We start from the raw sequence: 20,851 nt of genomic DNA, 5'->3' as shown, positions 1-20,851 counted from the left end.
TAATCGATAACACTGTTAGATGCTAGTCCCAGGTGAGTGAACTCCCCCGGTATATCGGGGGGGAAGGTGCCGTTCAAAAATACTAGATTCAGGCGAATGGCCATTTGGTAAAGGGTCACTCCTGCTTTGTTTACTCTGTTGTCCTTTGAAGTTCTAATTCTAGCATGTTCCAAGTCAAAGTTGTCCAAACATGGGGGAGTCCACCATCTGGACTTGGTTAGTAGGTCCCAATTTGTGGCAATACGAGCATTAAAGTCTCCCCCAATTAAGGAGTACGAGTTAGGGCATTTGGTATGACATGACAGTAGGTGATTTTCAAATGATTCCCATCTCCAATCAAGATCAGGCGCTGAGCCTTCGGGGGGGAGATAAACATTAGTAATTAGTAATGAGGACTTCCCTTCTGCGATCAGTCCAGATAAAGCAAAAGGCGGGGAAGCCCGTACCAGAGTGAATTTGGCGCGAAGTTGGAGTGAGATCCCAATCAAAAGACCCCCTTTGGGGCATCCACCTTTCAAAGAAGGGGAGGCCGGAAGTGTTAGAAGATCAAAGCCGTCTATGGTAATCTCTTCCTCATCCCATGTTTCTTGGAATAGAATGATTTTAAATGAATTTATGTACTTCCTGAATTCGGGGTCTGATTTTTTGGTTCTCCAACCAGCAATGTTCCAGCTAAGTATTGATAATGTCGGGTCCTTATGCTGTCCCGGTAATTGTCACTTTGAGTTGTTTAATGGGTTCTTGGAGGTAGAACGAGGGCCCATAAGGAAATCGGTAATTTTAGTTTGAGCGGATAAGGTCTTCTTCTGTGTTAATTGAATCGATGATTTGGTAACATTAACAGGCAGGAAGGGCTTTGCCGGGGAGGAAGAATTAGGCAAAGTTGGTGAGGATGGATGCTGTTCATTGAGGTGAGTAGTAACAAGTCTTTGATGGGCTATACTGGTAGATCCGTCAGAGTTGTCAGTCTTAACCAGGGTAGTGCTAAGAGGTGATCCGGCCATCACTTGTAGTTGCTGCGCAGATGGAGAAGAATTGTCATGCAGATGTATAGAAGGATGTGAACGTGGGGATGGTGCATGCATAGTCATTTCCTGGTGATCTTCAGGCAGGGTAGATTCTAGCTCAGGCATTGAGGCAAAGGAGTCATCAACTTCCATATTTTGATTGGGTATAAGGTCTGAGACGGGAGTATTGAGTTTATCGACTTCCTCCACGGTAGAATGGTGCTGTTGGTCAACAGATGACTGCTGATTCAGATCAATAGGGGGTAACAAGGTAGCAGGTTGAGAAATTATCAAGGCATTTGATGGAGACGCCATGTGGGACGTGGAGCGCCTGCTCTCCTCTCTCATCGGTATAGAGGGGTCCCCTTGCGATAAGAGTCTTTGTTTGAGTAGATCCAATCTATCGAGAATAGCCTGCTGTTCTTCTGAAGGGAGTTTTCCATAGGAGGAGATAAGATTTCTCTCTTCAGGGATATTCCAATCTCCGCTTGCAATTGGATCATTCCTCAACGTAACTAGATGGACACTTGGGGTCGCAGGTGGAACAGGGGGTACCCGGCTAGGTGTTTTTCCCGTTATTATAGGAACAGAAGAAGGAAACAAGCGTTCATTGCCGGTTAAGATGTTGGTAAAAAGAGGTTTAACACTCGTGTCCTTAAAGACTCTTGTTGTTACAATCTCCCAGGGTGCCAGCCGATCTTTTTGTCTTGCAAGAAGATGTGGGATCCTTGCAGACTGGAAGGAGAGCATAAATTTCCTTGGCCAGGGCGTGGCATTTAGGGGTGCTACAGATATAAGATCTATCTGGAAAAATGGAATATTTAACAAATCACGTAGGTACCCTTTAGCCATCCTCAGGTTATTCCACCTAAGACTGGGGGCGTCACGGGAAAAAATGGATAAACATATTTTATTAGGTTGAAAAATCAAGGATTGCTTATTCCTTTGGAGCAGTGGCAGCCTGCATCTTGGGCCCTTAAGGAGAGATTTCTGGTCAAGTTGTCTCTTTAAGGCACTTACAAGCTGCACAGGAGATTGATGCAAATTAGATAACTCAGTTGAGGAAGGTAGATGAGCCAGAAGGGCCCGTGAAAGTTTATTCAATGACAAAGAAATCCCCTCCAATTCCTTGAAAATGAAGCTTAAAGTCCTGATTACCAGTTGTATTTGATCAGGTACTAGTTCATGGGCAGTTTGCCCTAATGCTTCCCGTTTCAGTGACGGAGGTGTAATTAAGGTGTCAGGGAGGAGGGCTTCCCTATGGCTTCCATGCCCCGCTGGATCAGCTAGCTTTTCCAACTCTCCTTGATCATACAGAGGCCAGAAGCGGTTGTATGTTTCGACTGCAGAAACACTTACTTGCTCCGTTTTGCTGTTATTGTTAGTAGGTGGTGGGGGAGATTCAAGCTTTGACTGCTTTACTCTTGGAGGTGAGCAACCTTTCTCAGCAGATCTTGGTCGCTTGCCATGACCCATTTGTCGCTGTCTCACTAACTACGGAGGTTCAAAGTAGAGGTAAACGGAGATAAAAGAGAACTTATCTTTTATGGACGTAACTCCTCTGCTACTCCTCCTCCACTGCTCAACATAACCCAGTCTTCAAGGCGGCGTTACTAATCAGCAGTAGGCTTTCTCAGCAGAAGGTTTGAATATCCTTGTTGATACGTATATTGGCCAACCATAGAAGTAAAACGATTAAAACTTCTAACAGAGGTAAAATAATTTAAAGGTCTAATAAAAGTCTAATAAAAACAGCTATAAAGACGGCTGTAAAAAGCTATAAAAGGCTATAAAAGTTTGTAAACCAGAGGGTTCACAAAGGAGAAGTTGTTACAGCCGCCATCTACGTGTCCATGAGCTCTTCTTCTTCTTTTCCCTTGCACTTCCTCTATGAAAACCTGCTCTTTAACAGTGAATCAGAACAAATGACAATTTGGATTTTTCGTGGATTGCTGCTTGCTCCAGTTCAACGGTAAAGAATGGGTTTCCATGGGGAAAGCGCCATGGGGGGGGGGAGCACTCTGACACAATGCTTTACAGCACAGGCGCGTGCTTAGAAACACAGCACAAAAGGAAGTTGGGTGAGGCCTAAGTCCCCAGGTAATTACTTTCAAGCTGTATATTTCCCTGCCCTGATGTCATGTATGATGCCAGTTATAGGGCAGGTGAGAGTGGTTTGGGGGAAATGGCCTCATGGGCCAAATGAAGTAACCCTTGCAAATAGGCAAATGATGGTGAGAAGTGCAAAACAAATATTTGCTTTTCATGTTTTGGGAAGACAACACACACATGGGGTTAAAAGAGCTTGCTGGTTGCAGCTAGACTTGTTATTGCACCAAATTGGAAGTGCTGTGTACCATTTTCCATAGATTGTTGGTGCAGTGAGCTTTGGAATGCAGCAGAAAAGCTTCCCTATCAAAAATGTGTGATCAAAGGGGCTAACCAAACCAGAAATGTATTAGGCTGTATCTTTAATTCTTATTCCATGTAGGGGAGGGCGGATAGAATACAATGAGCTCCCCCCTCCTCAAAATAGTGACAGTGGGCAAAGACCACAAATAGAAATTGTTGGGGTTAATGTCTAGGTTCGGACTTGTGGAGCCAGCATTATAATTTTCAGTTGTTGATGTCAGCAGAAAGGAATTGAGAAAGGGTATTCTCTTGCTGTCTTCAAAAGGGCAGATGCAAACCACATATTTTAACCACATGCAGAGCACAGGGCTTTTGTAAGGATTATCATTGGGAGGTAGCTACATGTTATTATATGCTATGTATTACACAACTGCCTCCCAAAGTCCTCAAAAGTGCTTCACAGGCTTTTCCACGTTAATTCCTACAAACAACCCTGTAAGGTAGGTCAGCACTATTATACCTGGGGCCAAGAACCTGAGAGGGAATGACTTGCCTGATGCTGAGATTTGTAGTGGGATTCAGAAATCATGGTGAACAAACTCCATGAAGAAGGTGGTGTTGAATAATTGCCCCCAGGTGGACCAGAAGGAAAGCTCAGCTAGCTATTCATTCTGTCCTTTTAATAAGCCTGAAAATGACTTAAAATGTTCGTAATACAGCTTCCTTTTCTGTCAAAATGATGTACACCTGGTGTAGAAAATTAGCCCCAACTCCAACTCCCATCAGCCCCAGCCAGCATTGCTAAAGATGCTGGGAGTTGTGGTCTGACAACAGTTGGGAGGTCAGTTTCCCCAGGTTACACAGAGAACTGCCTCCTCCCACATGAATCCTAAATTTGCCATCTTTGCCATCTTAAAAAATTAAATGGTAATGGACTAGATGAAAGCCAACAAACTGAAGCTTGATCCACATAAGACTGCCTTGGTCATGCTGGTTGATGTTCTCCGGCGGGCTAGGGACAAGGGTGAAAGCTGTTTCCTCATTCCGCTGGATCTCTCAGCGGCTTTTGACACCATCAACCATAACATCCGTCTGGACCATCTAGAGAAGCTGGGAGCTGGGGGCACTGTTTTGCAGTGGTTCTGCTCCTTCCTCCTGGGCTGTGCCCAGAAAGTGGTGTTGGGGGATAAGTGTTAAGACCCCTGGGCTCTCACTTGTGTGGGGTGCCTCAGGGTTTCGTCCTCTCCCCCATGCTTTTTAACATCTACATGAAGCTGCTGGGAGAGATCATATGGGGATTTGGGCTGGGTGTTCTTCAGTATGTGGATGATACCCAGCTCCACCTCTCTTTCAAATCAGAATCAGTGAAGACAGTGAAGGTCCTGTGTGTCTGGAGGCGGTTGGTGGTGTTACGAAAAAGGAGCAATGCAGAAGCGAGCTCCAGGTGGCTGGAAAGCCAAACAGGATGTTGATGTTATGGGACTGTGCCGTGGGAACAAGAGACAGTCTATTCAGTGCACTGAGCACCGGATGTTAGCTCAGAGTGTCACATGACCCTGTACTGGAAGTACATGGGTGGAGTTTTTCTCTCTCTGCTGTTGGTGATGAGAGAGAGCAGTCACGATTTCTCTGTACTGCTGGAAGGACAGAAATAAAGGCATGTAAATACATTTCTGTCTGTCTCTCTCCCCTCCCTGGGAATGGGAAGGGTGAAGTGGTGTGTTCTTCTTCACGTTGAGAAGAATCGCCGATTGAGACCTCGCCTTGTCTTGCCGGGAGTCGCTGACAGGGAGGTCAACAAGGTTTCAAGCCGGGCACCTGGAGGGTGGCCAATTCCTCTGACTTTGGCTTGAAAAACCAACATCTGGTAGCAATAGCCGATGGTTTTCTGATCCATGGGAATCAGCATGAGAGGTGAGAGGTCGATGAATCGTTGCCATCCTCTGCACCTAAGAAGATAAGGAAACGTCTGCATGCAGCCAGAAGCTGAACAGACAGCTGGACACCGAGAGGGGTGTTTCCAGGCAACGGAGACCCAAAAGGTATGCTGAATTTTGGGCTAAAAAGTGTGAACGCAGATTGATTTGTTCTCTGGTTCACGAGAGCTGCGTTGGAAAAACAGCTCCGAAAAGCAAGGCTTGCATACCAGGAATTCTTGTGGTTGATAAGATTTCCTGTCCGAAGTAGAGGAATGCACAGTTGCTAGGCAACGACCGTCAGTAAGTGGAAAGTTACTGAATGGCTCAGTGAGAGCGTAAGAAGTCAAAGTTTGTTTTGGCTATCTACGCAGCTGTGCAAAGCCCATAAGTTTGCCTGCCAGTGAAGGCTGTAAACAGCCCAGGAGAGACTTTTGGATTTTAATGGCTCGAAAGTGAGAGCAAACACTTGGATTCAGAATGGATGCCAAGAAGGGGGGAGGTTTACCCTATCCACCTCCCCTGAAAAATGACAATTATTCATCTTGGTCTATAAAGATGAAGGCCCTGCTGCAGAATCAGAGGATCTTTGAGGTGATTGAGAACCCCATCCCTGCAGCACCAACACGAGGTTGGGAATCACAGAATCTGAAAGCCAGGACGGCTATAATTCTGTGTGTCTCAGATGACCAATTGGTGCATGTTCAGAATTTAGAATATGCGCGAGAAATTTGGGAGACGCTGCGTAGAACACATCAGAGGGATGCTGGTTCTTCAGCGTTGCTGTATTTTGAGAAGCTGACCAATCTGAGGCTTGCGCCTGATGGAGATGTTCAAGCGCACCTGACGGAAATGAAATATCTGCGCCAGCAGATGGTGGAACGCAATTTCCGTCTGCAGGAGGAAGTGTTTTGCTTCATGATGATAAACAGCCTAAATCGGACTTACAAAACGGTTGCCAGTCAGCTTGGTTCCCTTCCGGCTCAAGATTTGACCGCGGAGAGGGTGTGTGCCGTGGTTTTGAACGAACAGGACAGACTTGCTGCACTGGAAGTAAAGGACAGGGGGAGGGAGGAACGGAGTTCTAATTCCCCCACCGATGTGGCTACTGGAGAGAAAGCTGTAGCTTTGAACGTTGTCCAATGTTACAATTGTGGAAAGGCTGGGCATCTTCAGCGGAACTGTAAGAAGCCACGCCAGCCAAAAGGAGCTAAGGGCCGCCCAGCAAAGCCTGAGGCGTCAGGCAAAGGTCATACCAAGTCTTCGGTGTAACCTGCAAAGGCTTTGATGGCGAAAGGAACCACGCCAGATGTTCAGAACTCGTTTATAATAGACACCGGCTGTACGGTTCATATGTCCCCACACAGAGAACTCTTTTCAACGTATAAGTAGCAAAGCTTCGCTGTGAAACAGGCCAACGGTCAGGAGCTGGAAGCGACCGGGATAGGGACTGTGTATCTTAAAAGTCTGAACTTGACTATAAACAATGTTTACTTGGTTCCTGAACTGAAGTTCAATCTGCTGAGTGTTTCGCAGATTGCAAAGAAAGGACTGAAACTGTCCTATGATGCTGAGAGCTGCAAGATCTACAAAGATGGAGAGTTGTTTCTTTCTGCCAGAGAGAAAGATGGACTGTATTTGTTGAGTTATGCACAAAGTGATTACATGGAATGTAATGCATCTGAGTCTAACCTAATTTCTCTCGCAGGTGTGACCAAGAAGGTGACCGGGGTCGACAGAGCGTTTCAGCGGGTGTATGCTGATGTGATTGGTCCTCTAGAACCATCTAGAGGCAATGCAAGATTTTACCTTGTGTGTGTGGATCATTTCTCTAACTTTGTCTGGATTTATGTGTTAAAGAGGCCTAACGAAGCCTTGGAAAGGTTTCAGGAGTTTTGTGACAAGGTTAAAAATATGCATGATGCTAACATTGATTTTCTTTTCACAGATGAAAAGCAAGTTTTTCTTTTACAGGATTTTCAGGAGTTCCTGCAGAAGAAAGGGATAAGGCACAAGGTTGCTGTTTCAGCGGAAGCATGGAACAGGGGTGTCTGTGTACGGGTGAACAAAGAATTGCAAAAGGGGATGAATGCGCAGTTGCTTAGTTCACATCTGCCACATGAGTTCTGGGCCGAGTCGCTAATGTCGTATTGTTATACGAGGATGAGAAAGGTTTCAAAAGAGTTGGGAAGTTCTCCTTTTGAGAAACTGTTCCATAGAAAACCTTCTGTTGCCCATTTCAAGGTTTTTGGGTCTCATGTGAGAACAGAAGCTCCAGGTGGAGTAAAGAATGCCAGAGACATTTTTGTGGGATATGAAAAGGGTCTCTACAGAGTAATTTTGTCTGAATCTGGTCAGGTGATTCTCACAAAATTTCTAGAGAGTGCTCCTGAACAGGAGAGAGTGATAGCACACACATTTCCCACTGAGGACGATTCAGATGATGATGATTTTACTGAGTACAGTGGTACTGAGAGTGACAGTGATAGCTCGGAGAGCTCAGTTGTCACAGTCATTGAGAGGAAATCTCACACAATGGATAGGCCTTCACAGGTGAAGGATGAACCACTGTTTACCATTGGAACTGGTTCTCCAAAGAGTCCTGAGACTGAACCAGTGAGCAGAGAGGATCAGCACCTCATACGAAGGTTTGAGAGAGTTACAAAGGGTGAACCACCCAAGAGGTACTCAAAAGAGTTTGCTAACTTAGCTGTTGCATGTGTTGCTGTTGTACACAACCGAGGACAGGTTGGAGCTGTGTCTAAGTCAGAGACAAAGACACAACAGAGAGTTGCTAGCCAAGGTAATGCAGATGCACTCATTCCTTGGAAGCCAGACAACCAGAGAGGTACACTGGGGAAACCAGTGGCGGGGAGTTCCAAGGGTGGATCTGTAACAACAGGGGAATGTTATGTGTATAACAACTGTTTGTTTTCTTCTCTGGATCACGCTTTGCTTGCCGCAACACGCATTGATTCTTTTGGGGGAGGATGTTACGAAAAAGGAGCAATGCAGAAGCGAGCTCCAGGTGGCTGGAAAGCCAAACAGGATGTTGATGTTATGGGACTGTGCCGTGGGAACAAGAGACAGTCTATTCAGTGCACTGAGCACCGGATGTTAGCTCAGAGTGTCACATGACCCTGTACTGGAAGTACATGGGTGGAGTTTTTCTCTCTCTGCTGTTGGTGATGAGAGAGAGCAGTCACGATTTCTCTGTACTGCTGGAAGGACAGAAATAAAGGCATGTAAATACATTTCTGTCTGTCTCTCTCCCCTCCCTGGGAATGGGAGGGGTGAAGTGGTGTGTTCTTCTTCACGTTGAGAAGAATCGCCGATTGAGACCTCGCCTTGTCTTGCCGGGAGTCGCTGACAGGGAGGTCAACAAGGTTTCAAGCCAGGCACCTGGAGGGTGGCCAATTCCTCTGACTTTGGCTTGAAAAACCAACAGGTGGATAGATGGCAGCTAACAGATTGAGGCTGAATCCTGACAAGACAGAAGTACTTGTTTTGGGGAGACAGAGGGCGGGCTGGTGTGGAGGACTCCCTGGTCCTGAATGGGGTAACCATGCCCCTGAAGGACCAAATCTGCAGCTTGGGAGTCATTTTGGACTCACAGCTGTCCATGGAGGTGCAGGTCAATTCTGTGTCGAGGGTACCTGTCTACCAGACTCATCTGGTACGCAGGCTGAGACCCTATCTGCCCACGAAATGTCTTGTCAGAGTGGTGCATGCCCTGGTTATCTCCCACTTGGACTACTACAGTGCACTCTGTGTGGGGCTACCTTTGAAGGTGACCCAGAAACTACAACTAATCCAGAATGTGGCAGCTAGACTGGCGACTGGGAGTTGTCGCTAGGACCATATAACACCTGAGAGAACTGCATTTGCTCCCAGTACGTTTTCAAACACAATTCAAAGTGTTGGTGCTGACCTTTAAAGCCCTAAACGGCCTCAGCCCAGTAGACTTGAAGGAACGTCTCCACCCCCATCATTCAGCCTGGACACTGAGGTCCAGTGCCGAGGGCTTTTTGGCAGTTTCCTCCCTGTGAAAAGTGAGGTTACAGGGAAACAGGCAAGGGCTTTGCGCGGTGAGTCCCCCCCCCAGTGGAAATAAAGACACATGACACAATTATTTAAGGTTAATGGGCTAAATATGGCCACAACTTTATTGGTTACAGACGATGAGCGGTATTGGCTTAGGCATTGATCCTAACAGACTATCCGGCTTCAGCCGTCCACTTGAAGTCCGGGAGGGGTTAACCACCAGTAGGGGGAGTCCTGCTGATCCACATCAACTAGGAACTCCCCCGGGGTCACCTCTTGGGGGCGTTCCTTAGGCCCTCACCTCCATAGGCTTCAGACAGGGCCGCCCCCCCCCCCCCGGAATCCTTTATCAGACTGCCCTTCAATATGCGGGGCAGGTGATGGCGCTTCCTCCCCTCTTCCATCTACATAACAATACCAATATCAATGCCTAACCGCCACTCAAGCAAAAAGCTCGCCGCAAACACCCTTATACCTGCAACCAATCCCTAATCCCCAAAGATATGTCAGCCAACCAAACATCATTTCCCACATCGGAAAGATGCATGCCATCCTCTCAGTAGAGGGCCACCTTGCTGAACTGGATATTGGGGTGGTCAATGACCCGACCCCCCAGTGCTGCCACTCTACGTGCCACTGAACGTTCCAAAATCTTTCTGGCTTTGTTTATTGCAATAGGGCACTGACAGTCCCTCCATACATACCTCTCCAGCAGCGATGACCAAATTAGGGTTAAATTTGCAAATGAGGCAATCAAATCATCGAAGTCGCTGTAAATGTTCCACATCTTTTCGATAGGCCAAATCATTTTCTCCCAGCTGAATGATCAGGGCATCTGGCGGGCCTTCCAAAGTGGCTCTGGCTTTCACAGCCGGCATGAATTCTGCCCAGCGCATCCCTCTCCATGAGATCCAGGAAACTTTAACTCTTGGTGGTAAATCCAGCCTGCAGCCCAGGCCACAGTTGATGGCACGGTTTCTAGCCCAGTGGACAATGCTGTGGCCTATTATCCAAATGTACGTCCCAGCGTCTCCTGAAAGGAAAAGAATGCAACAAACCCAGGTCAGGTATGACGTGATCAGTCATAAGGTCTTACGAATATATCCCTTGAATGCATCTGACTTCCATTGTCCCAAGTCCTTTATCCTTTCAGCTGAGAGCCCCAAATGCACTGCTGTAGTGGCAGCCCCAATATGGAAGGAGTGAGCCGCGAATTCAGCTGGGGGGAGACCTCAAGCAGCAATCGACTTATGCCTAACGTGTGTGAACTGATGCCTTGCAAGGCGGGAGCCATCTGAGTGTATGAGGAATGGGCCAGCATTGTTTGGTCTCAAATACAAAAAGCGCCTAGTGTCTTTTTCTGGGCATGCCCCCCTTTTTGTGTTGCTTGAAGCCGAATAAGGGCCCCTTTTCCCTGTTGATCGGTTTTTGAACATCAAACATGCAGGACTAAATCTGAACTAGATAGGGTCAGGTCCTTTAATAGAATTCCACGTGCAGCGGAATCCAGCTGGCCGTCACAAACCACTTTGCCAATGCGCAAATTGCCAAAGAAGGCGATGGAGTATGCAGCAGAAAATAAAAGGGCCTCATACTTGGACCAACAGATACTTCTTAATTTTTTATGAATTTGGCATAGAATGTCATAAGTTATGGGCCTTCTACCATCGCTGCTGGGAGGCTGTAGCCTGCGCCAACTCTCCAGTGCCTTTCGCACTAAGAAGTCTGCACAAGGGTCTATGGAGTAAACTGCCTTGCAGAAGGAGATTGCAGCAGACTGTATGTTAAGTGTCTTTGCTGCGTGACCCAACTCCCTTAAATGTACCAGATATTGTAGCACCTCAGCCTGGGGGGGGGGTGTCAAGGCTAGCATTTTAATTTTTTATTCCAAAACTCCAAAAGGTCCGACCAGGGCTTTTTATGAGATCTAAGCGTGGACGGGGCTACAGAAGCCAATACTCCCTTCATGACATCTAATTCCCAAGGCTCCAAAGGTGCCCCGGGAATGGCTGTGGCAATTGCTGCAGTTCTGGTGCTAACAAGCAGAAGCGGTCCATCTGAAAATGAGATTGAGCATCCGCGATGTCATTGTTAACGCCTGGTATAAACTTAGCAGAGAAATAGATGTTTAATTCCAAGCACAAAAGGGCAAAGGACCGGAGCAGGTTTGCCACCCTAGGGGTGCGCAATGATTGCTTTGACAGGACACTGACAACTGCTTGATTGTCTGTCCAAAAGAATTGTCTGTCCCTGGGATACTGCCAGGGAGACAAAGTCCATCTGAGCCCCCAAGCCGGCTGCCGGACGATCCATCGACCTCCCGTAGACAGGCAGTATCAGCAAATAACGACACGAAGCCTCAGAAATAGATTGCCACTGGCGTGGGCTCTTCACCCTCCCTCTGCTTCAGGCCATCTGCAGGCATCTGCCTCTGTTTACCTCTGGCCTTCCGGCCTCTGCAAAAGCGATGACCTTGGTTCCCACGAGAAACAGAGCTCTCAGCTGCCGACTCCTTGGCTCCCCCTGGAGGCTGGAATGCTGCCTGGGATGACGTGACAGTCTGCTCCCCCTGCAGCTTGCAACCGGTGCCCTCAGCATCCCTGCATTCACTCGCATTCTGGGAAACAGCCAGGACCTCCGATGCAGTCAAACTCTGGGCTGGGATGATTGGCAGATGGGCTTTTTTCAAAGCATTCCACATCTTACGCGCCGTCACGTTGCCAGCTAGCGTTTTTATTTCCTCCAGAGAGACGGATAAAACTATTACGTCAATGGCCCTCGAATTCTGGGCTCTCCATTTCTCTGTCAGAGGAACTGGAGGGGCTTCAGACACAGTATGCCACACTCCAAACTGGCGCAGCAAACTCTCACACCATTTTGCCCAGGTCTGATAATTGTGCCGATTTAACTTCGGGCACTCAGTGGCCTCAGAAGCTTGGAAAAACCCCATTCCAGCTTTTCGCTTTAGTCGTGAGCCTTTTATGCCTTCAAAGACGTCTTATCTCGGCAGCCCATTAATCACGAATTCTCTGGCGCCGCTCCCAGATCTATTAGTCTTGCCGGACATCAAAAGCTCTTCTGCGGCATTCAAAAAAGCCTCTGCTTTCGCTTTTCCAACACATACCTCAGCAGTCTGTCGCAGTCTTACTCTCCTGTAAGTGCCGTGAATCTGGGCCCATAACCTGTTGTTGGGATACTGCCAGGGAGACAAAGTCCATCTGAGCCCCCAAGCCGGCTGCCGGACGATCCATCGACCTCCCGTAGACAGGCAGTATCAGCAAATAGCGACACGAAGCCTCAGAAATAGATTGCCACATTCTTAGGCTGGTGCACACTCTATCAGCAGAATTCACACAGCAAAAGATGCACAGCAGGAGAGCATTTTTCCAAGTTTATTCAGCGTTGATCAGAACAAAGAAAAACATGGCCGCCTGCATCGGCATTCAGGCACGAAGGAAGAAACGAAAGCAACTGAAAACATAAACAACCTGTGAACAGGAAATACGCAGACTCTGTGACTCACAAAGCCTGCTCCCTTTTAAGGTGGAACGGAAATATCCTAACAGTGATTCCTAAACTCGTCAGCCCACAGGTGCACTGCAACTACAATAGGAAAAAAATCTAAGAAGGTGAGGTCACGTGTGATAGGCTTTCCTTGCCAGCCGGTGGGCCAACGCTGAGTGCACCAATGCCCTTTAAAGTAGACACCAAACCCAAGGGAACTGGCTGTGTCAGACTGTACCTGAAAGTTTGCACGCAGCATCAAATTGTCCTGCCATAATGAAATGCCATTGTACTTATCCAGGAACCATAACCAGACCTCCAGATCGGACTTGACCACCTTAGAGAGGTGCACTCTGTGTTGAGGAGCCCGCAGACCTGCTGACAGCTTAGCCAAACACCCACAAAAAGGGCAACCAAGGGACACCACCCGGCAAGCAAAGTTGAGGTGACCCAGTAGTGATTGAATCTGCCTAAAGGTGACCTTCTTGAGAGGAAGAAGTTGCAGGATTATCTCCTTAAGTGCCGCTAACTTTTCCCTTGGTAGGCGGGATGTCTGTGCGATTGTGTCCAATTCGATGCCCAAATAAGTCATGGTTGAGACTGGACCCTCTGTTTTGTCTGCAGTCAAAGGTACTCCGAGCTCCTCGGCCAGTGAGATGAAAGCCTCTAAAAGAGAAGCGCAATCAGGGCTATTACTAGCCACAATAAGAAAGTCATCAAGATAATGAGTCACCCCTTCAGAACCAGTTCTAAAATGAAGAGCCTAGTCCAAAAATGTACTGAAAGACTCAAAGGCTGCACATGCTACTGAGCACCCCATTGGCATGGCTTTGTCTATGAAATATGCCCCCTCAAACCTGAAACCCAGCCATCAAAAGTCCTCTGGGTGGACTGGTAGGAGGCGGAAGGCTGACTCAATGTCGAACTTTGCCAGAAGCGCCCCCTTGCCAAACCTGCGAATAAGCTTTACAGCCTGGTCAAAGGAGGCATATTTCACAGAACAAAGCTCCTGGGGTATCGCATCATCGACTGAGCCACCTCTAGGGTAGGATAGGTTGTGGATCATGCGATACTCACCAGGGGCCTTCTTTGGGACAATACCTAATGGTGAAATGTGTAAACCAGCTATAGGAGGTTCCCTGAAGGGGCCAGTAAACCCTCCCAGCCAGAATTTCTTTGTGTATTTCCTTTTTTGCAATATCTGGCATTTCCTTAACAGATTTTTGGTTTGGGGGGTCCCCTGAGTTATGTGGGAATGAAACAGGGATTCTAAAGCCAAAAGAAAACCCTTCCCAAAGGTACCTTGCTTCCTCTTTATTTGGGTATTTCTCGAGAAGGGTTTTAAGAGGTTGGAGCTTAACAGGCGAGAAGGCCAGGCCAAGAGTCATATTAATAGCAGTTTCTGGCCACACCTTGGGAATGTCTGGGAGCACCTCGCGATCCCTGGTGGAAGTGCCCGCTACTGCCCCGAAAGGGCTGTTTACCTTTAAAACATGACGAGGCCGAGTGGTTGCCCAGGCACTTCTCGCATTCGTGTCCATACTTACAGTTTGGCCTCAGGCAGCCCCCCTGTTGTACTCCCAACAAAGCTTACGGCATTTTGCATCAAATTTTCCAAACTTAGAGGGGTCATGAAGTTTCTTTTCCACGTAGAGACCCATCCAATAATTCTGTTCCATCCAATAATTCTGGTCCCTCAGGTCCCAGCGGGTGGTGGGCAGCAAGGAAGCATTTCTACGGAAATCTTCATCATATGTTAAGGCAGCTGACTCACCAGCCAGGGCAAAGGCCCTCCTCACATGGAACATAAAGGTAAAGGTAAAGGTACCCCTGCCCGTACGGGCCAGTCTTGACAGACTCTAGAGTTGTGCGCTCATCTCAATCTATAGGCCGGGAACCGGCGCTGTCCGCAGAAACTTCCGGGTCACGTGGCCAGTGTGACGAAGCTACTCTGGCGAACCAGAGCCGCACACGGAAATGCCATTTACCTTCCTGCTAGTAAGCGGTCCCTATTTATCTACTTGCACCCGGGGGTGCTTTCGAACTGCTAGGTTGGCAGGCGATGGAACATATAGGCTATTAAATGCATAGAGCGTCTGGGGTAAGCCGCACAAACCACTCCCATATAAACCTGGAACCCATCCAGCCAGTTTTCAAAAGTGTGTTCCACCCGAGGTGTCCTATACCTGCGTTTCCCTTAGGATCGCTTCTTTCCCCCCTTACCTGAGACCTTGGCCAGTGGCAGCAGGGTGAAAATATCCACATAATCCCAATTCAATATCTTAGTTCTTTTCCAGTGGAAACATTAGTGAACGTTTTTACATCTTCCACCAATGCACCCCCTTTCCACTCTAGAGACCCATTAAAGGTTTTACGGTGAGAGTTTGCCCTTCTCTCATGTATCCATAAAGGGAGCTCCGAAATGTCTTCCCCCAAACCCCAGTATCCCTCTAAAGGGGCATTGCTATCAGAATCTGACGAAGAAGTACCTGATTCGTCCTCAGTATCAGACAGCTTACTTTTCTTGCTCTTCTTAGCCGAATGTTTCTTCTTAGTTTTCCTCTTTCCCCCTTGCCCCTCACTGGTGACTGGGTGCTGTTCAGCAGCTGCAGGCATTTCACTGATGACCTTGCACCTCCTCATCTGATGATGTTCCTGAGCCACCTTCTGCGGGTGTAGGCTGAGGTTGCGGATCCTGTAAAATACTGGGAACATCTGCGACATGCTGAGAAGCAGAACGGTTAGACTTGCCAGAACGAGCCCTGCCACCAGAGGAACTGGGCTTGGACGTGAGGGGACGCGAAGACTGATTGCGTGTGGGGGCGATTAGATGCGATGCTGCCTGACTGTGAAGTACTGAAAAAGGAGGCTGAAGTGCCAGGGCGCTCCTCATTGCTGGGATCAGTGTTGGGTATGCAATCCTGAGAAGCAACTATATGTGAAGAGGGCCCAGTGACCATGGGCCTAAACTGCTGATAAAAGGTTTCAAAGGCAGAGAAAAACTGTGATAAGGCCTGAGGGTTGCAGGGCATAGCTGGCCTCCCTGACCCATCTTGGGTGCCAGGTCCACTTGAATTGGAAGAAGGCGCCTGCTGGTTTCCCTTAGAAGCCATCCCGCTACTCAACAGAAATTAAACCTAGCCCCCAAATTGAGTCAGAGCGTGCTGGTCACACCTGCCAGGCACTAATTAGGAACCACAAGCCTGAAGTTCCCCTTTAAATAGTTCAGTATTACTGAAGGGCACTACAGCCCAGCCAACTTATTACAGTATAGACTGCTTAAGAACCAAATATGCCTTTTAAATAAGTTTACAATATTATTCAACTTCAATAGTAATGACCAAAGCACGATAAAATTGTCTAGAAATTGCGCGTATCGTTAAGGGCCAAGTGATGCTAACTCACTAATAAGAACCTTTGGATAAAATTTACAATATCAGCAATCTTACTAACTAGATCCTGAACCACCAAAATAAACTGCTTTTGTTATAGACTAGCCAACCAAAGCAACAGCCCTAAGCAATCGACAAATTAAGTTCAATCACAGAGGCTTTGTTAGATTTTACAGACTGAAATGCTGTAATAAATCAATTTATGCTGGTATGGATTGCCACCAGTGGTTTGCAAAATGCCCAAGATTAATTATGCTGTGATTACTGAGTGCTATGAATTACCGTATTTTTCGCTCCATAGGGCACACCGGACCATAGGGCGCACCTAGTTTTTAGGGGGGGGAAATCAAGAAAAAAAAATCTTATTTCCCCCACAGCCCCAAAGAGCAGCGTACAGGCTGCGTGCAACCTCTCCCTGCCGGAGGGGTTGCGCGCGGCTATGTCACAAGCCAAGGTAGCCAGCGGGATCCATCCCGCTGGCTGTTTTGGCTTCCTCTTTAGCCCCACGCAACCTCTCCTTGCTGGGAGAAGCTGTGCAGGGCTAAAGAAGCCAAAGCCCAGTGCAGCCTCTCCCTGCCGGAGGGGTTGCATGCAGCTATCCCTGAAGCCTGGAGAGTGAGAGGGGTCGGTGCGCACTGACGCCTCTCGCTCTCCAGGCTTCAGCGAAAGCAACGCGAAGCCTTTGGAGCACGGAGGGGGGGAAGTGTGTCCTATAGAGCGAAAAATACGGTACTGCAATCCCAGAAGTGAGGAATTCTCCTTAATTAACTTAATTTATGAAAATGATTTATCCCTCAACACAATTTATCCCTCAACGCAAACCTAAGGGCAGGAAATTAGACTTTTAATTAAAAGTGCAACTGCATCAAATGTTCCGAAATTAGAATTAAACTTCAAGCGAAATAAATAGTAAACCTCTTTACGCTGGCTTATTGCAACCGATCTGGATTACCAACAGTGTAGCACTTTATATTCAAGCCACTAAGATTAAACCCCCACTGTAACAAAGTGAGCTGCATGCAGAGAATTGACGCGATTGAACCACAATGTAACCTGTGGTACAGTAGTTACTAATGTTGGGGGAATACAAGGCAACAGAGAAACAGTGTGTCCCCAATTGAACAGTTAATACTGCAGGCACAGAATAGCTGATAAAATGAAAAAACGCAGCGAATCACCCCAAGCAGCTAAAGCTACAGACGGAATAATTGGTACCCAATTAAGGGGGGGAGCTATTGTAAAAATTGCAAAAGAAAGCCTGCCTAAATGCACCTAGTTAGTAATTAAGAGGAAAAGGCCATCAGCACTTGAAACTGAGAACGTGCCTCTCCTAAGATGGCCGCTGCTGATGCGCCATGTAGTCCCCTCAAAATGGAGGCATGAAGCAGCCGTAACCCAGGCAACAGCACAGCACCGCTTTCCCCTACATGCTAAGCGCACACAGCCCAATATTTTGATATCCATCTATGGAAACCTCCCCTGGCCAGGCAAACGTACAATAAACAGGAAATAAAGGAAATAGCCCGAAATAAGCACTACGCGTGTACATTACCCGCCTGTTGTATGCAGGAATCGGCCCCCAGGGCAGCGGTGATCGTGCACTGTGTTGTTAAAGCCAGAGAGGTCGCCCCTAAGGTTCTAAAATTGCAGCGGGAAAAAATTGAGGCTCCAAACCTTGTCCCTCAGCAAGCCCAAGGCTGGAACAGCAGCAGAGCACAGCCTCAGCAGGAACAGCTGATGTGCGGGTTTTCCGCCCTGCACAAAAATACCGGACAAACTCCCACTGCAGAGCTTGCTACACGCCGCCACGAGCAGCTTCAGCCGTAGGGAAGTCTCTCCTTATCTCCCACCAGCCAAAGCAACAGCAGGAGAAGCAGGCACCAAGGAGGAAAAGCTGAAAGGAAACACACACACCCAGTGATTTCAGCTCAAAATCGGCTCCGTTGCTACGGCAGCCGATGGTGCGTGAAGGGGGGGAAACCCCAGGAAGAGGAAAAGGCTTGCAGCCTGAAGACAAAAGCAAAAAAGTCTCTTCCTTTGCTCAAGGAAGCTCCTTTAGCCTTCCGCTGCAGCAAGCAGAGACCCGGTCTTCCTATGGCGCAACAGGCTGGTCTCAGGGTTCAAAGCAAGTACCCAGCCAGCTAGTGATTTCAGCTCTTAAAATAAGCGAAAAAGGCAAACAAAACAGATGCAGCTTGACACGAAAGCAGGAACAGCTAAAAATATCTCAAAAACTGGAGCAGCTGGAGGCGGCAAAAGAGGGAGATCCCTGGCTGGCCAGCGATAAATAGGGCTGGCCATGCCCCCTGAGCCAGCCGATTGGCTGTCCAGGGGGTGATGTGGCCGGGGATTCCTGTTGAAACGTCGCCAGCCTGGGAGCCGTGCCAGCCTGCAGCCAGCCTCCCGAACATCCATCAAAGGCGAAGCTTCGATGATCATCCCTGGCTGCCGTTCAGGAATCTTCCTCCTCCTCTCAGACCAGGGCGATCGGCCATAGGCAGCCTCTCTCTTAATGAGGAAGCATACCAGTTTCCCTTGCACAGCGACAAGAGGGAAAAGGCAGTCTGTAGTTTCATTACTACATTTATTTACTGCAAAACCATAACAACACAAAGGACTGCATGTCTAAGCAGCTCTGGGTTTCACGACACAGCCCTGCTCTGTCTCAAGAGCGGAAGAGACTGAGAGAAACTCTTCCCAGCATACAGTGAGCACACAGGCTGAGAACAGAGTCTCACTTCCTTTCCCACGCTGTGAGACAGCTCCTGCTATTTCCTGCCAGCGTGGCAACTGGTGGGGGCTGAAATCCCAACAATTCCCTCATCGCGCGGAGGCTGAGAGACAGCTGCTGCGTGCATGGTGGGGGTGTGTAGCCCACAATACCACCTCCTTTGTAGGTGGAAGTGGCTTTCTTGGTAATGGCACCCGCCCTGTGGAACACCCTCCCATCAGATGTCAAGGAAATAAACAGCTATCTGACTTTTAGAAGGCAGCCCTGTTTAGGGAATGTTTCACATTTTATTGTGTTTTTAATACCCTGTGGGAAGCCACCCAGAGTGGCTGGGGAGGCCCGGCCAGATGTGTGGGGTATAAATAATAACTTATTCTTATTCTTATTCTTATTCTTATTCTTATTCTTATTCTTATTCTTAGTATTGGTTTTCTGTGGAGTGTGGCCCACTAAGCCTGTTGTCACAGAGCCAGCTGCGAAGGCTCCTGAGTTGGATGAGGAGGAGCGAGAGGGGATGGCAGAAGAGGAAGCACTGGAAGGTGTGGGAGAGCAAGGGGAGGTGGAGGCAAGGCTCCCTGATGTTAAGGTACCCCAGCACCACTCCAGCTCTGGCACAGAGGGAGAGGGCACACCACTTTTAGCCGCTCAGGACAGGAGGGAGTTAAAGCATAGGGAACAACACAGACTTATGAGATTACCCAGATTGCTTTGCTGGAGGCGGAGCCGAAAGCCCCCCACTCCTGGGATCTGTTGCCGATCATTCGGACACGTGAAGAGATGCTCTGTACTTTGTAAATATTTCTACAATAAAGACTGTAAATACCACTACCGTCAAGCTGAGGGATTTATTGTGAAGGGCAAACCTCCCCACTTTACACGTGTACACCTTAAAATTATTACAACAATTTATTTGATATTAATTTGCATGAATTAAAGCAAATTCAAGTAGACACCCACCCACCCTCTTTTGTGCTTCACTACCCCAGTCTCCGAAGGGTGGGGGACTCCAGGGGCTTCAGGCACTTACCCATGTTCGGTTTCCTTGGAATGATGGACAGCAGCAATTGTTATGTCTTTAGGAGAGATGGTTTATCTACACATATATACAACCTGAGCCTACAATGGAGGTGCTCACAGCATCAGCACCCCGAAAGGGTCTTGCTTCTCCCACGACCACAGCCTTGGATTCCTAGCAGGAATCGGGTACAGCTCTGACGCCCTGGCTTCTGCCAGCCGCCTGCTTCTAGCCCAGCTCTCTCACACAATGCTGGCTATTGCCCTTCTCACTAGCAGCCAGGTGAGGGAGGGGGCACAGGGCCCACACATTTGTCCTCTGGCACAAAGCCACTTCCTTTGTTATACCATGCCCAGGCCCACTGACTCACCCAAAAGCTGGCCTACTTTAACCACTGAATCCCCCAAACTAACCACATTATATATGTTCAAGTAAGATGTAATTATGCTACCTGGATGAAGGGCCTCGGCAGTTTCACTCCAGCGCCTTGCGGGGCTGGGCCCAACACAGCTTGTTCTTCCCTCCATTTTTCAACACCACAATGTTGAAAAGTTGACATCTGAAGAGAAAGAACATTTTTTTTAGGTGGGAAGTTCCAGAGGGCCTATCCTTCAAATTTGAAGGAAGAAAGCAAAAGATAAAGAATCTTGAGGAGAAGGATAGATTTATGCAAAAGCACTCGGTATAACTTGGATTACAAACTCCACAGCTGCTGGGAGCGGAGGCAGCGTCCTCGTAAGTAGACAATATGGCGTTGAGAATTTATTCATGGAACGTACATGGCATGAACTTACCGCAAAGAAGGAGAAAAATTTATCATATTTTGGAGAAACAAAACTTGGATATAACTTGTTTACAGGAAACCCACATTACAAGACTACATAGAAAAT

Source organism: Podarcis raffonei, chromosome W, assembly GCF_027172205.1.
Source record: "Podarcis raffonei isolate rPodRaf1 chromosome W, rPodRaf1.pri, whole genome shotgun sequence".
NCBI classification, from domain to species: Eukaryota; Metazoa; Chordata; class Lepidosauria; order Squamata; family Lacertidae; genus Podarcis; species Podarcis raffonei.
This window is presented reverse-complemented; position numbering follows the sequence as displayed.